The following is a 16,272-nucleotide window of genomic DNA, read 5'->3' as shown; positions in this document are numbered from 1 at the left end:
GGTGATGCTGTAGGGGGGGCAGCAGTATCTTGGGACGTGTGCGGGGGGCACGTGTGTGGGCTAGCTCAAATTGGTGAGATAGCATGGCCCATTTTAGGGACATAGGGTGTTTACGCTGACCTTTCGCCTCTCCCTCCCTCAGGGTGTCTTCCTCCGCTGTAGCCCACTTTTTCACTGATCCCACCCATGCCTCAAACGGGGGACCTGTGGTCGTGCGCCAGTGCATGGCAATATTTCTTTTGGCCAATAGCAGGGTCAAGGAAGCGTATCTAACCTGCACCTTGTGTGTTTTTGGTTTACGGAAAATACCCAGGGCGACCGCCTCCCAGGTGTGTAGTCCCGTGAGGCCTGTGAGGGCACTTATGGAGTCGAGTATGGCCGTCCAGTATGTCCGAAGGGACGGGCAGCTCCAAAACATGTGGTGAAAGTGTGCGTCCGTGGAGCGACATCTAGGGCAAACGAATTGCGTGTTGGGGAAAAACCGCTGGAGACGTGCCGGGGTCTGATAGGCTCTATGTAAGATGTAGTACTGTATGTTTTTAAATCGTGCGTTTCTTGACACTTTCTTTGGGGATTCTAGCGCTCTATCCCATTCCCGGTCGTGAAGTTGTCGCCCGATCTCTCCCTCCCAGGTGGCCTGCAGTGTGTGTAGGGGTTTGTTCGTTAGCTCTCTGATTGACTTGTACAGCCAAGTGACTAAGTGTCTGCCTCTGCCCATATAGAGAATGGTGTGCACTACGGGGTGTGTTGCGGGTTCGCCGGCTGTAAGGTCACTGTGCGGGCGATAGCAGTCAATGAGTCGGCGGTGCTTCAAGAACTGCCCTGGGGGGAGGCCGTAATCTACCATGAGGCGATCATGTGGGCGAAGCTGGTCGTCCACGAAGAGTGCCTCCGCTTCGGTGATTTCCAATTCCACCCAAACGCGTAGCATGGCGTTCGTGAAGTATGTTGCCCTGTAGGGCCACCCCACGAGCGGAAGCCATGGGGAGTAACAGGGAGTCGACACTGCCATACGATGTATTCGTTACATGCAGTGGCATGCCACCGACACTTGTAGGGGGTAAGTCTGGCGGGGTTTGCCGCCGGGGAGTAATAAGCGGCAGAGATCTGGCGTGGGGATGGGACCTTGTGTATCTACTAAATGATCTATTGACCAAAATAGTGGAGTAACTTGATGTTAAGTTTTCCCAGGTAATTTTGCATAAGTTGAGCAATATAAATAATGTATATAAAATGTATAAAGCATAAAATCTGAGGTACCTCGCTAACCAGCAGCTCACCTTTTTGTCATCGGGTGTAGAAGTATGTGTGCGTGACTCGCGGTGTTATGGGCCCCACCGATGAGTAGGAAATAATTACACCTGAGTTAAGTGACTTAGATATTAAAGGTTGTTAGTGAGAGCCGTGCTGGATCACTGTCTATCTTTTGACACAACCTTATAGTGAAATTCACTGGGTGTCCCTCTTCACTTCTCTTGTAAAATTGCATTTAAATTCTATTTAGTTATCATCATTGTTATGTTATAAGTTATGTTATGTTATGTTATGTTAGTGTCCTGGCGCATGACCAGACTTTGACCGAGAGTGCAGAGATTAATTAACTGGGTTGATTGAAAAGGTGAGTTTTAAGTAGTTTCTTAAAAATACGATAGTCCTGGGTCTGCCGCAGCACGTCAGGAAGATTGTTCCATAGAATAGATGCTTTTACTGAGAGAGACTGGCCCCCCAGCCAAATTCAAGGAGTCACCATCCGGCGTAGAGAAGGAAATCGCAGAGAGCGGCTCAGATTATAGAAAGCCAAGCTCTTCCTAATATAAGAGGGCCCCAGGCCATGAAGGGCTCTATGGAAAAGGGTGAGAGCTTTGAACTGCACCCGCTGTGTCACAGGGAGCCAGTGCAGATCGCACAAGTGCAGCCTCACACTGGATCTCTTGGAGACGTTAAATAAAAGTCTAGCCACCGCATTCTGTATCATTTGTAGTTTATTCATCAAATAGCCAGGGATGCCAATGAACAGAGCGTTGGCATAATCGAGCCGGGAAAGGATGAGGGCCCGAGCAACCATTTCCTTAGCCGGCCTCGGTAGCAAAGGGAAGAACCTTCTAAGGGTCTTAAGGGTGCCGAAGCAGACACCAGTGAGTTTTTTTTTTTTTTTTTTTTTTTGAAAACCTTTATTGAGTCTTCACCGATTAGTACACAGCACGTCGCCTACAACCCAACCGGGCCGGCCGCTATCATAGCGTATAAGCAACAAATATGCAGTAACACAGTACATGCTGTCGTGAGGACTTGAGGATAAGGCATCAAAAGGAAATCGTGAAGAAGGAGTTGCGAATGGTCCTTGCCAAATTATGAGGTTTTCGTTTTTTTTTTTTTTTTTTTTTTGTTGAATACCTAAAAAAGAAAAACATTCAAACTTCGGGAAATCACGTTGCCATCGTCACAGGAAACTGAATGCCATTCAGGTGGAAATGTGCCCTGAGTCCATTCAAATTGCGCTTTTCACATTTTGGTAAATACCGTAGCATTTGCCCCCTTCCGTTATATCGCCCCCACCCAGTGTAGCCCCTCCTCCCACCATCATGCCCTCCCCTCTCAGTCACTCATCCTCATCCGACTCCAGTGTGTCCCCTTCAGGGAGTGGCTCACAAATCTCACCCCGGTAAACATTCCACGGGGACCAAACTTTGTTCCACTTGGCCGGGCACCCCCTGGATAAATACACCGCCCGTTCCGTGACCATGGTCCTATCCATATTCACACACCATTGGGAGGCCTTCGGGAGATCTGCCACCCCCCAGCGCTGCGCGATGTCCCTCTTCGCCATCATCATACCAATCGTCACCCAGAGGCGACCATGTCGGGACAGGTCAGTTGGTTCCCACACATTAAGAAGACAGCGACGTGGTTCAGGAAGCACAGAGACCTCTAGGACTTGTGAGATGGTGCGCATGACCCGACACCAATATGTTTGTATGAGGGAGCAGTCCCAGAGTGTATGGAATAGTGTGCCCTCCTCCCCGCAGCCGCGCAAGCAGAAGGGGTCAGGGGCTCGCTGTATGTGATGAAGCAATGTTCTGGTGTAGTATGTCCTGTGCAGAACCTTGAGTTGGATGAGTCTCATTCTAGAGGATATGCCCGCTTCTTTAGGGGATGCCAGTGCCTCGTTCCATTCGTGTTCATCCATCTCCCCCACGTCATGCTCCCATTTTCCCTTGAGAGGTACTAGCGGGTCTGGGGAATTATTCAGGAGTTTCCGGTAGGTAAGGGAGGTGGCCTTCTCCATCATATAGTCAGTGAGGAGGCGATCCTCTAGCGGGGACGACTCTGGGAGAGTTGACCCCACCGGAATAACCGCCAGCAGAGCATGACGCACCTGAACATACCGATAGGTTTCATGCGGTCCCATTTCGTAGAGTTCCTTCAGGCGGTCGAACGTGATGACAGCCCCATGGTCCCACATGTCTCCCACTGTTGAGACGCCTATGTCATCCCAGCGGGAGAACCCCTTGCTGGTCCGAAGGTTGCCCAGAGCACGTGAATCCCAGAGCGGGGTGAGCTTAGTGATAGTATCTTTCCAGCCTAGCGCAGCGGTGGCTGCGTGCCAGACGGAAACTGTGATCTTAGTGGGCCCCCTCAACAACCTGAGTTTACGCTTGTCATAGAGCGGGGCCAGCAGGGTACCCGCCCCTAGCTGGGCCCGATCCGCCTGGAATGCAGGGTCCGATTGTGATGCGTGCAGCCATTGATTAATCGGTCTAAGCTGAGCCGCCCAATAATAAAGTTGAAGGTTAGGGAGTGCGATGCCACCCTCATACCAACCTTTACAGAGCTTGGCGTGAGCTATCCGTGCCGGGCGATTGTGCCATAGTAGACTAGTGACCACTGCTGCCACCCTTTTGAAGTACCTGGGGGGCACTGCAAAGGGAGTGTTGTCCAGAATATACAGAAAGCGGGGCAGGGATTTCATCTTAAAGAGGGCTGCTTTCCCCAGCATCGTTAGCGGTAATCCTGCCCAGAAGCTCGCATCTCGCCTGAGGCGGTCCAGCGGCGGCTCCAAGTTCAACTTTTCAAATTCCGTCGGGTCACTCGTAACATGAACACCAAGATATTTAAAGGACGTGCCGGCCAACCGCAAGGGGCAGTCAGAGCCAACCGTGGGTGGGCCGCCCGCCAGGGTGTATAGTTCAGATTTAGTCCAATTAATTGTGTAGCCCGATACCTCCCCATGGGCATTGCAGATACTTAAGAGAGCCGGGATGCCATGGTCAGGATCCGTCAGGTATACAAGCATATCATCCGCGTAGAGCGAAATGCGGTCCTCCCAGCCCTCCCTCCATAGAATCCCCTTGAGCAAGGGGGTGGTCCTAATGCGGATCGCCAAGGGCTCTAGCGACAGCGCAAATAGTAGGGGGGAAAGAGGGCAGCCCTGCCGAGTGCCGCGTTTGAGCGGAAAGGAGCGCGAAATGTGGCCATTCGCCACCACATGCGCTACCGGCATATTGTACAGCAGTTTAATCCAGGATACGAAAACAGGGCCGAAACCCATGTACTGGAGAACCTCGAAGAGATAGGCCCATTCAACCATGTCAAAGGCCATCTTGGCATCTAGGGCCAGGATGGCCGCTGGTTCGTCGAGTTCATCCGTTTTGGCCAACACCCCATGCACCCGTCGTAGATTGAGTGAGGTGTTCCTGTGGGGCATGAACCCGGACTGGTCTGGGTGAATAAGTTCAGAGAGGTGGGGCAGGAGACGATTTGCCAGCAGTTTCGCCAGGATTTTACTTTCTGCGTTGAGTAAGGATATAGGGCGGTATGAGGAGCAGTCCTCCGGAGGTTTGCCAGGCTTAGGGATAGCCACTATCGTGGCCGTTCGTTGGTCTAACGGGAGTACCCCCGCCGTACGGCACTCCTCATACATTCGAAGCAGGTATGAGCTAATAACAGCAGTGCGGTCTTGGAACCATTCAATTGGAATGCCGTTTGGTCCGAGCGCCTTGCCCGTATGCAGGGCCCCAATGGCGATCCGCAGTTCGTCGGCAGTGAAAGGCGTCTCAAGTTCAGCCGCCGCCTCGGGCAACAGCGCCGGGATAGGCAGATCATACAGTGCGCTTTGGGCCGCAATGGCCGTGACGTCCCGCTCCGGGGTGTAGACTTTCTCAAAGTGGGCAGCCAGCTCTTCTACTATCCGAGCTGGGTCCGTGTGAATGTTCCCCAGGACATCCCTGACCTGTTGGATCCCCTTGGCACTCCCGCCTCTTTTGTCTAGCCAGGCCAGCATTTTCCCCGCTTTGTCCCCCAGATCATACACTCGGTTTTGTGTGTCAGTGATGTGACCTTGGGCAATGTGTCGAGCATGGTCTGTATAGAGACGCTGGGCCAGCGTGAGCGCATGCAGTGTGTCGTCAGTGGGGCCCGTTTCATGGGCTGCAGTTGCGTCGCGCAGTCGTATCTCGAGCGCCGAGAGGTCCGCCGCTTGTTCTCGCCTATACGAGGTTATGGAGCTAATGGCTTGCCCCCTCAGGACCGTCTTATAGGCCTCCCATAGCACCTCAGCCGAGGCTGCGGTAGGCTCATTCTCCATAAAATAATGTGTTGTGGCGGTCTGCAGTGCTTTCCGGACCTTCGGCACCTTAAGATATGAGGCATGCATCGGGAAGACACGGTGGCGTGAGCGTGTTTGTGAGGTAATGGTGAGAGTCAGTGGGGAATGATCCGAAATGCCCCTTGGGTGAATGAGCACCTCTTCTACGCGCTGCAAACCATCCCCGAGCGCCAGAAAGTGGTCAATGCGGGACATGCTATTGTGGACGGTGGAATGGAAGGTGTACTGTCGTAGTGTAGGGTGGACGTGCCGCCATATGTCTACCAGCCCCAACGCCTCAAGGAACCTTTGGAATCTGGAGGGACCCCCGGGGAGAGCGGGTGCGGGGAACCTGTCGATTAGTGGGTCGGCAGGGGAATTAAAGTCCCCGCCCAACAAGGTGTCACCCTCGGGGAGGGACAGTAGGAGATCGCCCAGGGCAGGCAGCATCACAGAGTGTAAGGACGGCGGGATGTACACTGATACTATTGTCAGGGGGCGCCCCTCCCATTGACCACTCACTGCCGCAAAACAGCCCTGTGAGTCGGTTTTCGTGCAAATGGTGATAAAAGTTGAGGATTTTCTAAGCAGGATACCTGTGCCCCGGGACCCAGTGGAGAATTCGGAGTGGGCTAACATTGAGTACCCCCGCCTGTCCAGGGCCTTGGTGGCAGAACCCATTAGATGAGTCTCTTGAAGGAGTATGAGGTCAGGTTTATGTCGCTTGACCTCGGACAGAACAAGGCCTCGCTTCACTTTATCACCCAATCCACGCACGTTCCATGCCAGAAGCTTGAGGGAGGAGCCGCCCAATCGCGTCTCACCCGCCTGCATCACGTTACGCCGCTCACCCACCACCATCGAAACTCAGGGGCCTGAACCCGCAGCACATGGCCCACCCTCCCAACATCTCTCCAATAAACAGCACAGTACATTCTACATTGTTCATACGATAGCACGAATTTCCCGCAAAACCAAACAAGTCCCCCCCCCAACACCCCCCACCCTGCCTCCCTGCCAAACGGACTCAAAACTGCCCGCCACCCCAACTTAGCAGAGCGCTTAACCCATAGCTGAAACAGAGTACTTGCACGTCGGGGGAGAGTGTCCCCCAAAGCAGGCGGTCCCTTTGCAGCCCTCGGGCGTCCGGGCCAGTGTCCATTAACGGCCCAGTAGAGAATCAGTGGGAGTAGAGTTCAGGAGTAACTCGATAGTCCCTTGTGGTATCTTCATTTGCCGCCAGCCGCTCCCAATTGGTCTTGTGGTGGTGATCCATTCTCGCTGGTCCTGGATGGGGAGCGGGAGCCCCGCCGGCTTGTCCCCCCCGATCTGTTGCGTCGACGGTTAGAAGTGCGGTCCACTGTGCGCCAGCCATCCAGCCATTCCCTGGCATTCTCAGCTGAGTCGAAAAACCAGACCTTCTTATCCGCTACCACTCGTAGCCGGGCCGGAAACAGCATGGAGTACGGCAGTTCTTGGTCGCGAAGCGACTTTTTAACTTCGAGGAAAGTCCTCCTCTTGCGGGTGACCTCCGCCGTGTAGTCAGGGAAAAATGAAATCCTTGAATTCTGGATTTGGATGGGCGGCGCCACCCTAGCGGCCTGGAGGACTGCATCGCGGTCTCGAAAGTTGAAGAGTCTCGCCAGGATGGGGCGCGGAGTTGCACCCGGGGTGGGCGTCCCGCCCGGGACCCGATGGGCCCGTTCTACTGTGAAGAAGTTTGATAGTCCCTTCGGGGCCAGTTTGGACTTTATAAGGTCTTCAACATATAGGTCCATGGCCCCCTTTGTTTCAGACTCCGGGACCCCCAAAATACGGACGTTGTTGCGTCTGGAACGCCCTTCCTGGTCGTCTAGCTTACTTTTCAAAAGTTTATTGTCCGCCTGCAGCCTCTCCATTGCCACCTGCAGATCCGAAACGTCTTCTATCAAGGATTTGGTCACTACTTCCACCTGCTTCACCCTTTCGCTCATTTTCTGGAGGTCGGCTCTGATCAGGGTAACCTCCGCCGCGGTCGAGCCCACCGTGGCCTGCACCTGCTCCAGTGTCTGTAGCACGTCGTCCAGCGTGGCCTTTTTTGCACCGTCATTGTCAGAACCCTTCCCCAATGATTTGCGCTGCTCAGATTGTGTGGCCGACTGGCCCTCATAGGCATATTTCCCGAGTTTCACTTGAGCAGCGTTCTGTCGCTGTCCCTTCCCCGCCATTGCTGTCCAGTGAGACAAAGTCCAAGCTGGAACGGGCCGGAGGTCCGTCGCTGTCCACGGGGGGGAAAAAGGGAATGCAGGGGGGGTTCAGCACTGGTGGGATGCCGACGTCCGCTGGTACCATGCAAGTGTCGCCGGTCGCCGCGGAGCTTTGGCGGTCTCGGCCAGTTCAGCAAAATGGCGTCCGGTGCCGTGCAGGACCTTCGGTCCGCGTCCAGCGCAGCCAAGGGGCACAGATGCCCAGCGTCACTGTGTATTCCACGGGAGGGGTAGAGCAGCCGGCGGGGAAGGATCGCCAGCCAAAGGTGTCGGGCGATGGCGTCGTCGGCTACTTCCGGATGGTTGCGCCGGGGAGGATGGACTTCCGCCCGGCCTCAGGATTCACTTGACACCGGTGCTCGCCTCGTGTCACCAGGCCCGTCTCGCCCAAGGGACGGAGATGAAGTTTCGCCCCGAAAACGGGGTCCAGGCACTCCCAAATTTCCTGCGCCGGTGCCGCTCGGTCACCGCACCCAGTACACCCTCTTCGGACTGAGTAGTGCGCGGATTGGCATGCGGATTGTTGCGGGAAGCCGCCTTGCTACGGGAGCCTCTCTAGGTTGCTGCCGCCATCATCGGCTGCTAGCCACGCCCCCCACCAGTGAGTTTTTTGATGTGATCTGAAAACCCGAGATCTTTTCCGAACCAGACCCCTAAGTTCTTCGCTGGACCACCTACAGATTTGGGGCAAGGGAAATCCGGAGGCCACAGGGCTTCTCTGAAAGAGGGAGGAAACTGACCATACAAAAGTACCTCTGACTTCTCCTCGTTGCACTTGAGTTGGGCCTGTGCAAGCCCATTGAACATAGCTGAGAGGCACCTCTGGGCGATGTCAGTGCCCAAGTTGGAGCCCTTCCATGTGAATAGTAGCTGGGTGTCGTCCGCGTAAGCTAAGATTTTAGCGCCGAGCTCCACTGCTAGGCAAATATGGGGGGTCAGATAGAAAATAAAAAGCAGAGGACTCAGTGTGGAGCCCTGAAGGACCCCAGTAGATAACTTCCTAGCAGAGGATGAGAAGTGAGGCATCCAGACCTGCTGAGTGCGCTCATCCAAAAAAGATTTTATCCAATCCCAGGCGGTACCAGCATTGCCAATGGATGACAGCCGGGCGAGAAAGAGCTAGTGTGGCACCTTATCGAAGGCGGCAGAGAGGTCCAACAAGATCAGGGCCGCCTTGCCACCTCCATCCAGGCATTCCCTAATTGCCTCTGCCATTTCCACTAGCGCGGTCTCTGTGCTGTAAGAAGTTCTAAATCCAGATTGGGCTGGATGAAGAGATCCAGAGGCTTCAACAAAGGCCTCGAGCAGGCAGAAGGCCACCTTTTCACAAACTTTAGCCAAGGCCGGCAACAGAGAGATAGGGTGGTAGTTGGTGAGCACAGAGGGATCTTCGGTAGGTTTTTTGAGGAGAGGAAGAAGTTTGGCCTGTTTCCATTGCCACCGGACAGTAGCAGACTGAAGAGATAAATTAATAATAGCGGCTACTTCTGGATACACAATCTTGGCCAACCCAGCTAAGGCTCTAGCTGGACAAGGATAAGCGGGGGAGCCTGACTTGAGAGATTTAAGAATGGCTAAAATATCAGGCCCCTCTGCAGACAGAAACTGAGGGAATGAAGAAGTGGGCACCCGGAGAAGGGGAGGGGATGTAGAGGAGGAAATCCTCTGCTCCACAGAGAGAGTCCCTAAACTGTCCTGAATAGACTGTATTTTGTTAATAAAAAAGGACAGCTCCTCACACCATTGGGTGAAAACCGGAAGAGTCTTTTGTTCAGCGTAGGGGCACAAAAAGCTTCTAACAATAGAAAAGATCTCATTACTATTATTGTTGGCTTTCGCGATTTGCTCCGCATAAAAGTCGCTCTTAGCTTTCCTCTTAGCTGCATAATAGTCTCTCTGGGCAGAGCGAAGGGCAGATTTAGCAGCAGGACAATACGCCACACGCCAGCAGCGTTCCAATTTTTTACAACCCAGTTTCAGGCCCTTCAGAGTCGCTGAGAACCAGGCGATAGAAGGAGAGGATCGCTGATGTCTGTAAGCAGGGGTATTGGAAGAAGAGGCAACCCCCTGGATAACCCAGGCGGCGAAACAATCCACCGCCCCCTGAGATCATAAACATGATCCTGACACGTATGTAGCAGAGCCTCAGATAGCGCCGGGATGTTGATCTTCCGGGAAGGTGGGCAATGGGGCAAAGCGGAGGTAGCAAAAGGCATCCCCATGGACTTAATGGACTGCTCCAAGCTCTCTGCAAAGTTATTTTAAATTAGTATCAAGTTAAATGTATTAATATATTTATTAAGCTTCACTTGCACAACTGGTTTCAATTAGGAAGCAGACAAAGTTTCCTAAATGTAAGTAAGTTAAGGCTTATCATTAAGACCTTCCTGGTGTGAAGATTTGCTGATGTAGAAAGTCCTAGGTAGGGCATCCTCCAGCAAATACATTTTAAGTATGGAGGCAGGACTTCCACCACCTGAAGTAAGAGGTGCGGGAGGGAGGTCTCACAGCTGCTGACAGCCTATTTAATAAAAAAAAATAAGCATTGCATTAAACAAATCTTTAACAGTTTAGAATATACACAAAGTTGCGAGACAGCCTACTTTACAAATTGACACTCTTCTACTTTGTCTCATCTAATTGATAGGATTCAAAGTTGGACTGTGAAAAGTTGATTACGTGTGCTTTAATATGTTTCTTAAATAATCCACATATTCACATGGTGTGCACCTAAATTTCAAAAACAGAATATTGATAGCACAGAATATAGCGAACAGAATATCAAATCCAAAATATTGACGAGTAAGTATAGTATTTCTATACTTTCCTCAACATATATGTACCTACAAAATATATATATATATATCTTCATGGTATATAGATATGGAGTTAGAACTAGTAAATTTATACTTCCCTATATACATTTACCTTTCAATATTCTGTCCTTAATGTTCTTGTATAATGATATTCTGGGTGTCGTTATTTAGTACACAAATAGTTTTTGGGAAAGAATGCACTTATAGAGTACAGCTTTAATGTTTGGTCCAAGCTCAGGGCCGTGCCCCCTTAAACATATACTTCTTGCAACAGACCTGCTGTGTCCTGTTGGTTTTCAGCAAAACTCATTGATAGCACCCCAGAAAACTGCACAGGAGTACATAAATGGTGTGGGTATTCCCCTCACTTCACTGACACTCTCATCTCAATTGAGATCACAACTTTGCCACTGTAAAAGGCAGAAATAATTTGCAATGCTCACGCCTGAAGCCAAGCCCTCCCTCTGTTAGTCTTGCTGTGTGCACCAACCAAAGCATTTCCGCACTAGCAGTGTACGCCAACCAACGTCAGGTGGTACAAAGCAATGGTAATGTACCACCCTGTGCTGATCCTCTGATTTTGTGTGCAAGCGCTGTGATTAGGAAATTTAACACCAGTTATGGTGGGCCCCTCCCTGCGCCTAGTGCTGATGGCCGATTAGGCCATGATAAGACCACAATTTCAATATGATGCTGAGGTAGTCGGCTTGGGGAGTAAAACGATCTCTGACTTGGAAGAAGGACGGTGCCTAAAGAGACTACTTTTTCTTCCATCTTCCACTATGGTGCAGGCTGTAAGAGATGAAACAGGTCTCCCATGGAGGACATACTTAGCCTAAGCAAAAATAATCAAATTTGGGACACAAATAGAGAGTGAAGAAACCCCTCAATTCTCCACGCTATGTAAAAGGGAGATTATATACAGTGAGCAAACTTGGGTATGTGAAGTTAAAGGGAGAATTCAAACATGCTTTAGGGAATTATAAATAGATGGAGTAGATTATATCAGTCTGCTGTGAGTGAGTAAGGTGGAATTTAAAAGAATAACAAGGCAGGTCTCCAGGGAGGAGGACATTACTTACTTGATAGAAAAGCAATCTGTTAAGTTCATGGACATATGGTGAAACCTTCCCTTCCCTGGAGAGACTGCCGAATATTGAGACTCCTGGGATTTAATGTGTTTTGAATCAAGTGCTGATTTCAGGGTATTTTGATAAACGAAGGGGAAATTTGCCAATGTGGCCTTAACATGAAAGGGAATTCAGTTCACAACCTTGGGGATTGTTGGTGGTTTTTATCGCAACAGAAGTCTTTTTTAAAACCCTAGTTTATAAAATATGATACTAAGCATAGGGGCAAGCAATTCAACTATTGGTTGAATTGAGATTCCTAGATGTGACATGTGCCATGGGGTGATTTTTATTGTATGTTGACAGGTTTTTACAGTCAATCTGAGATAAATTAATCTACTCGGGTGGAGTTCTTCATTTAATCCACTTGTGTTTGTGAATGTACATATTTTGAGAATGTATATGAAAAAATCTTTCCTAGGTAATTACAGAGATTCAAACAGTACAGCATGGAGGACTCAACAAAAACAATAAACTATATATATATGGAGAAAATTCATTTAATCAATATAACAAATGAATTTAATCAAAATATTAAAAAATGACAAGATAACAGAGCAATACTTCCTCTCAATCAGTATATATAAAATATCTCATGTAACACAAACATAACATAAAAATCTCATTAAAATCCTTCATAACATTAAAAACACAGTAGTATTTTGATAATTACTACTGTGTTTTTTAATTTTATGAAGGATTTTAGAGATTTTTATGTTATGTTATGTTTGTGTTAGATGAGATATTTTATATATTCTGATTGAGAGGACTTATTGCTCTGTTCTCTTGTCATTTTCTAATATTTTGATTAAATGCATTTGTTATATTGATTAAATGAAATTTCTCCATATATATATATAGTTTATTGTTTTTGTTGAGTCCTCCATGGTGTACTGTTTGAATCGAAAGATTTTTTCATATACGTATATTCCCTGTCCTTGGAATTGAACTACTTAGAATTCAGGGGGCCTTTGATAATTACTAGCATATTTTGAGAATGTGCATATTTTATCGTAGGATGAATGGCGTTTTATCGTATTTTATACCTGTATTTTATACCTGTATTTTATATTAGGTGTTGTGTGTTATCTTACTTTGATATTGTAATTTCAAAATTGTTTAACAAGCGAAGGTCTAAATAAACATGTTTTGAGTACTACTAGCACTGTGTGTCACACACAAACATGAAATAATATGCCACAGTGTATGCGGGAGCACATATGTGACTTTGTAAAGTATGAGACATCTAAATGTGTTTCTCTAGTCTCAAACTTAATGAATGGTGACCTTGGTTACAGAGGCTCACAGGCACATTCAAGGGCAGTCTGTGAGGCACATACAGTCGGAATGGTAGCAACCTTTCACATTAGCCATTGGAGAGGAAAAAGAAAAACAACATCTTAAGGAGGAACATTTCAAAGTCCCTGATGGAAATGGAAACCTATTCTGTGCATTCAGCTGTCCATCTTGTAATAGTTAACAAAACAGCTCACTGTGTCTGTTCATCGTATGGAGCAAGGCCTATATCAACATGCCTTTCCATTTCATTCAGGTCACTTGACCTTGGTACCCTAGTTCATTTCGCCAACAATAGGTCCCCACATATATCAATTGCTTCAGGAAGAGGCTAGCAGCATGAACAAGGTGTGTATAGATAGCCAGTGTGTTCATTGTATGCATTCCCCCATGACCGGCCCCCTCCCCCAACACTCTCAGTATCGAAATCAAACTACACTGAACAAAGATGCTCCCAGGCTCTGCTAATCAAACATTACCAAATAATTGTACTTTGTGGTTTTGTTTTATTTGTTATTTCAGCCTGGTTTACCCCAAAAAGCTCACTTCCAGACCATCTCGCTTACGATATGCAGGCCGATTTATTTACAACGTAATGCATCAGCAACATTCATTCCATTTTCACACCGAAAGAGAGAAACCCTCCTAGAAAGAGGTGCTTCATCTGAACCCATGTTGTGCTTTCACGTTTTATCCTGTGGACTTGGCATTGTCAAGGAGCGTTGGAGTGCGTTGTTATGTGAGCATGCAATATTTTATATATTTGTCATGTTTTTGGTTCGTTTATGCATGCAGCATACTGGCACAGAGAAAAATGAACCTAGAAACACCCATTTTCACAAATTCCGATAGACATATGCGCACAGACACAGCAACATCAGGCATCAACAAACACCAATTATTAGTAGAGTGAAGCGTGTCAGTGGAACACGGGATAATGGGCAATAATGTGCACAGTGGGAGCCCAGGATGGTGTGTTTAAGGAAAGAAAGCACTAGGCTGTGAGCCCCAGGGAGCACTGCAATATGTGCTCAAGTGTGCACAGCTAATGTGCATCTAGGGAGCGTGGAGGACCCAGGCAAAACTATAGACTGGGTATGACGTTTGAACTGAGAGTTGTGCTTCGAGTTTACACTGGATGGTGGTTGTTCAGGGCTCTGTGAATTATAGGGGCGCGGGGCGATTAATAATCGAACACAAGTTGGTGCAAAATAGCAAGAACACGGGCATCCAGTTATGCGTGACACTTTGAACCAGTTTTGCATTTTTGGTCAGCAGCGTTTTGGATGGTTGTGTTTTTTGAGCCCCTGCTAACAATTCTATGAACAAGACCACTAGCCTCAATATTAAAAGCAAAACCACAAGTCACATAATAAATACAACGTTCTGTTGGCATGGATAAAAAGGCAGAACTGGCTGAAGGTGTGACACATGTACGTGTTCCACTTGTTAGCAATTCTAATATGTATGCCTCTTTATGCTTTGCTCTTTAAATCTGTTCTCTGTTGGTGTACTTGTAGTAACAATTGGATATACTTTAAATAAATGTGCCCCTCTCGTACAATGTTTAGCTATCCAAAATGTGATAGGGAAAGATGAAAATAAGTATGAAGTCTTCATATGCGAACTGGTGTGGCTCATTGGTTAGAGGCGGCAGACCCAGAGGCAAAGGTCGGCCGGGTCCCAGGGTTCGATTCCCGACGCGGCCGGGTCCTGGGCCATGGTCAGCGGACTCGATAATGCTCGCCTCGGTGCCTACTCCAACCATGGGTCCCACTCGGCAACTCTGGGCAATAGCTTACTTAATCTCTACTAATGGCCCCATCAGCGCCGGGGATGCTTGTCTTCACCTTGGAGATGCCCAGGAGGGATCATCTCACAGGGAAAGCCAATATGGGCTCCCCAGCGGTATACAGCGTCGGGACGCCCCTTTGCTGGGGCAGCTGTGCGCTTTACAAGTATATAACATAACTATCTCTCCCTTTCTCTGTGTGGTTTCACTATTTAACACACTAGTTCTGTATTTTGTTCTCTGCTAAACATTAGGTCTCGTGCACAAAATCTTCAAAATAGGACAGTGCGACCAATCGAATGGCCTCCTTTCCTTCACGTGGACTGTTTAGAGCCACGAGGGTCGCAGATGGAGGCTGAGTGCTAGGATAAGTAGGGCTCTGCAACCCAGCACGGAGAGCGAGCCAGTGACCTGCTCCCTGCCTATCTGAGTATCAGCACCTCCGACAGTGGGAGGCAGGAGTATCAGCACCTCCTACAGTGGGCGGCAGGAGGGCATGATGGTTAGCCTAGGTGAGGCCATTGCCATCCCGCATCCTGTCAAGCCACAGCTGGTGTTGAAGGGCAGGATGGTGGCTACTGTAGTAATGGCTGCTACACTACTGGCAAAATTGCAGGGTCACAGCCCAGAGTAGTCTCTACACAGCCTGTCCTGATGTGCCTATTTCATATACACAGCTCCCTCCTTACCACCAGCTGTCTTGAGAGTGACGGGCAGTGCACTTTCATTTAGGCTAATCACTCTACCTTCAGGATTTCTAGAGTTATGTCCCTGGGGAAGAGCTCATGAAACCTACTACAGCAAAAGAATGATGCCCAGGAGGCCAGCTTCTACTGTTTGTGATAAATGATGCGGTGTCTGTGTGATAGAAATGGAAAATATGAGTTCATCATCCCAGCAACTAATGGCATTCTGTGACCCTTTCCCTCCTAATGTCATAATGTGTGTGATCGTGTCCACCCCTAGTGTTAGAAATTAGGTCTCAAGTAGGCAGAGGTATAAACCCTGTCCAAGTAGGGACCACAATCCTAATCAGGTAAAGTCAGTAACACACTGTAATTAACATGTGCTCATCCTTTGATAGCTTGGCACAGAGCAGTCAGGCTTAACTTAAGAGACAATGTTTTAAGTGTTTGTGCACACAACAGACAGTAGTAACACAGTGAGAACACTACGAAAAGACGCCACACCTGTTTTGAGAAATTGAAAATACTTTTATAGAAAAGATCAACATGACACAAATCCAATCTGTAGAAGTCGAGATAAGAGTTTTAAGAGATTAAATTCAAAAATAGCTCTTAGAAACAAATAGCGCTCAAAGTGTTAACCGGTCACGCTGGACAAGGACAAAGTCAAGAGTTCAGGCCCCCACATTGGCGCGCAGGTCGGCTACATGGCCAGCTGAGAA

Source organism: Lissotriton vulgaris, unplaced genomic scaffold (genome assembly GCF_964263255.1).
Source record: "Lissotriton vulgaris unplaced genomic scaffold, aLisVul1.2 SCAFFOLD_586, whole genome shotgun sequence".
In the NCBI taxonomy this organism is placed as follows: domain Eukaryota; kingdom Metazoa; phylum Chordata; class Amphibia; order Caudata; family Salamandridae; genus Lissotriton; species Lissotriton vulgaris.
Note: the sequence above shows the minus strand (reverse complement) of the source record.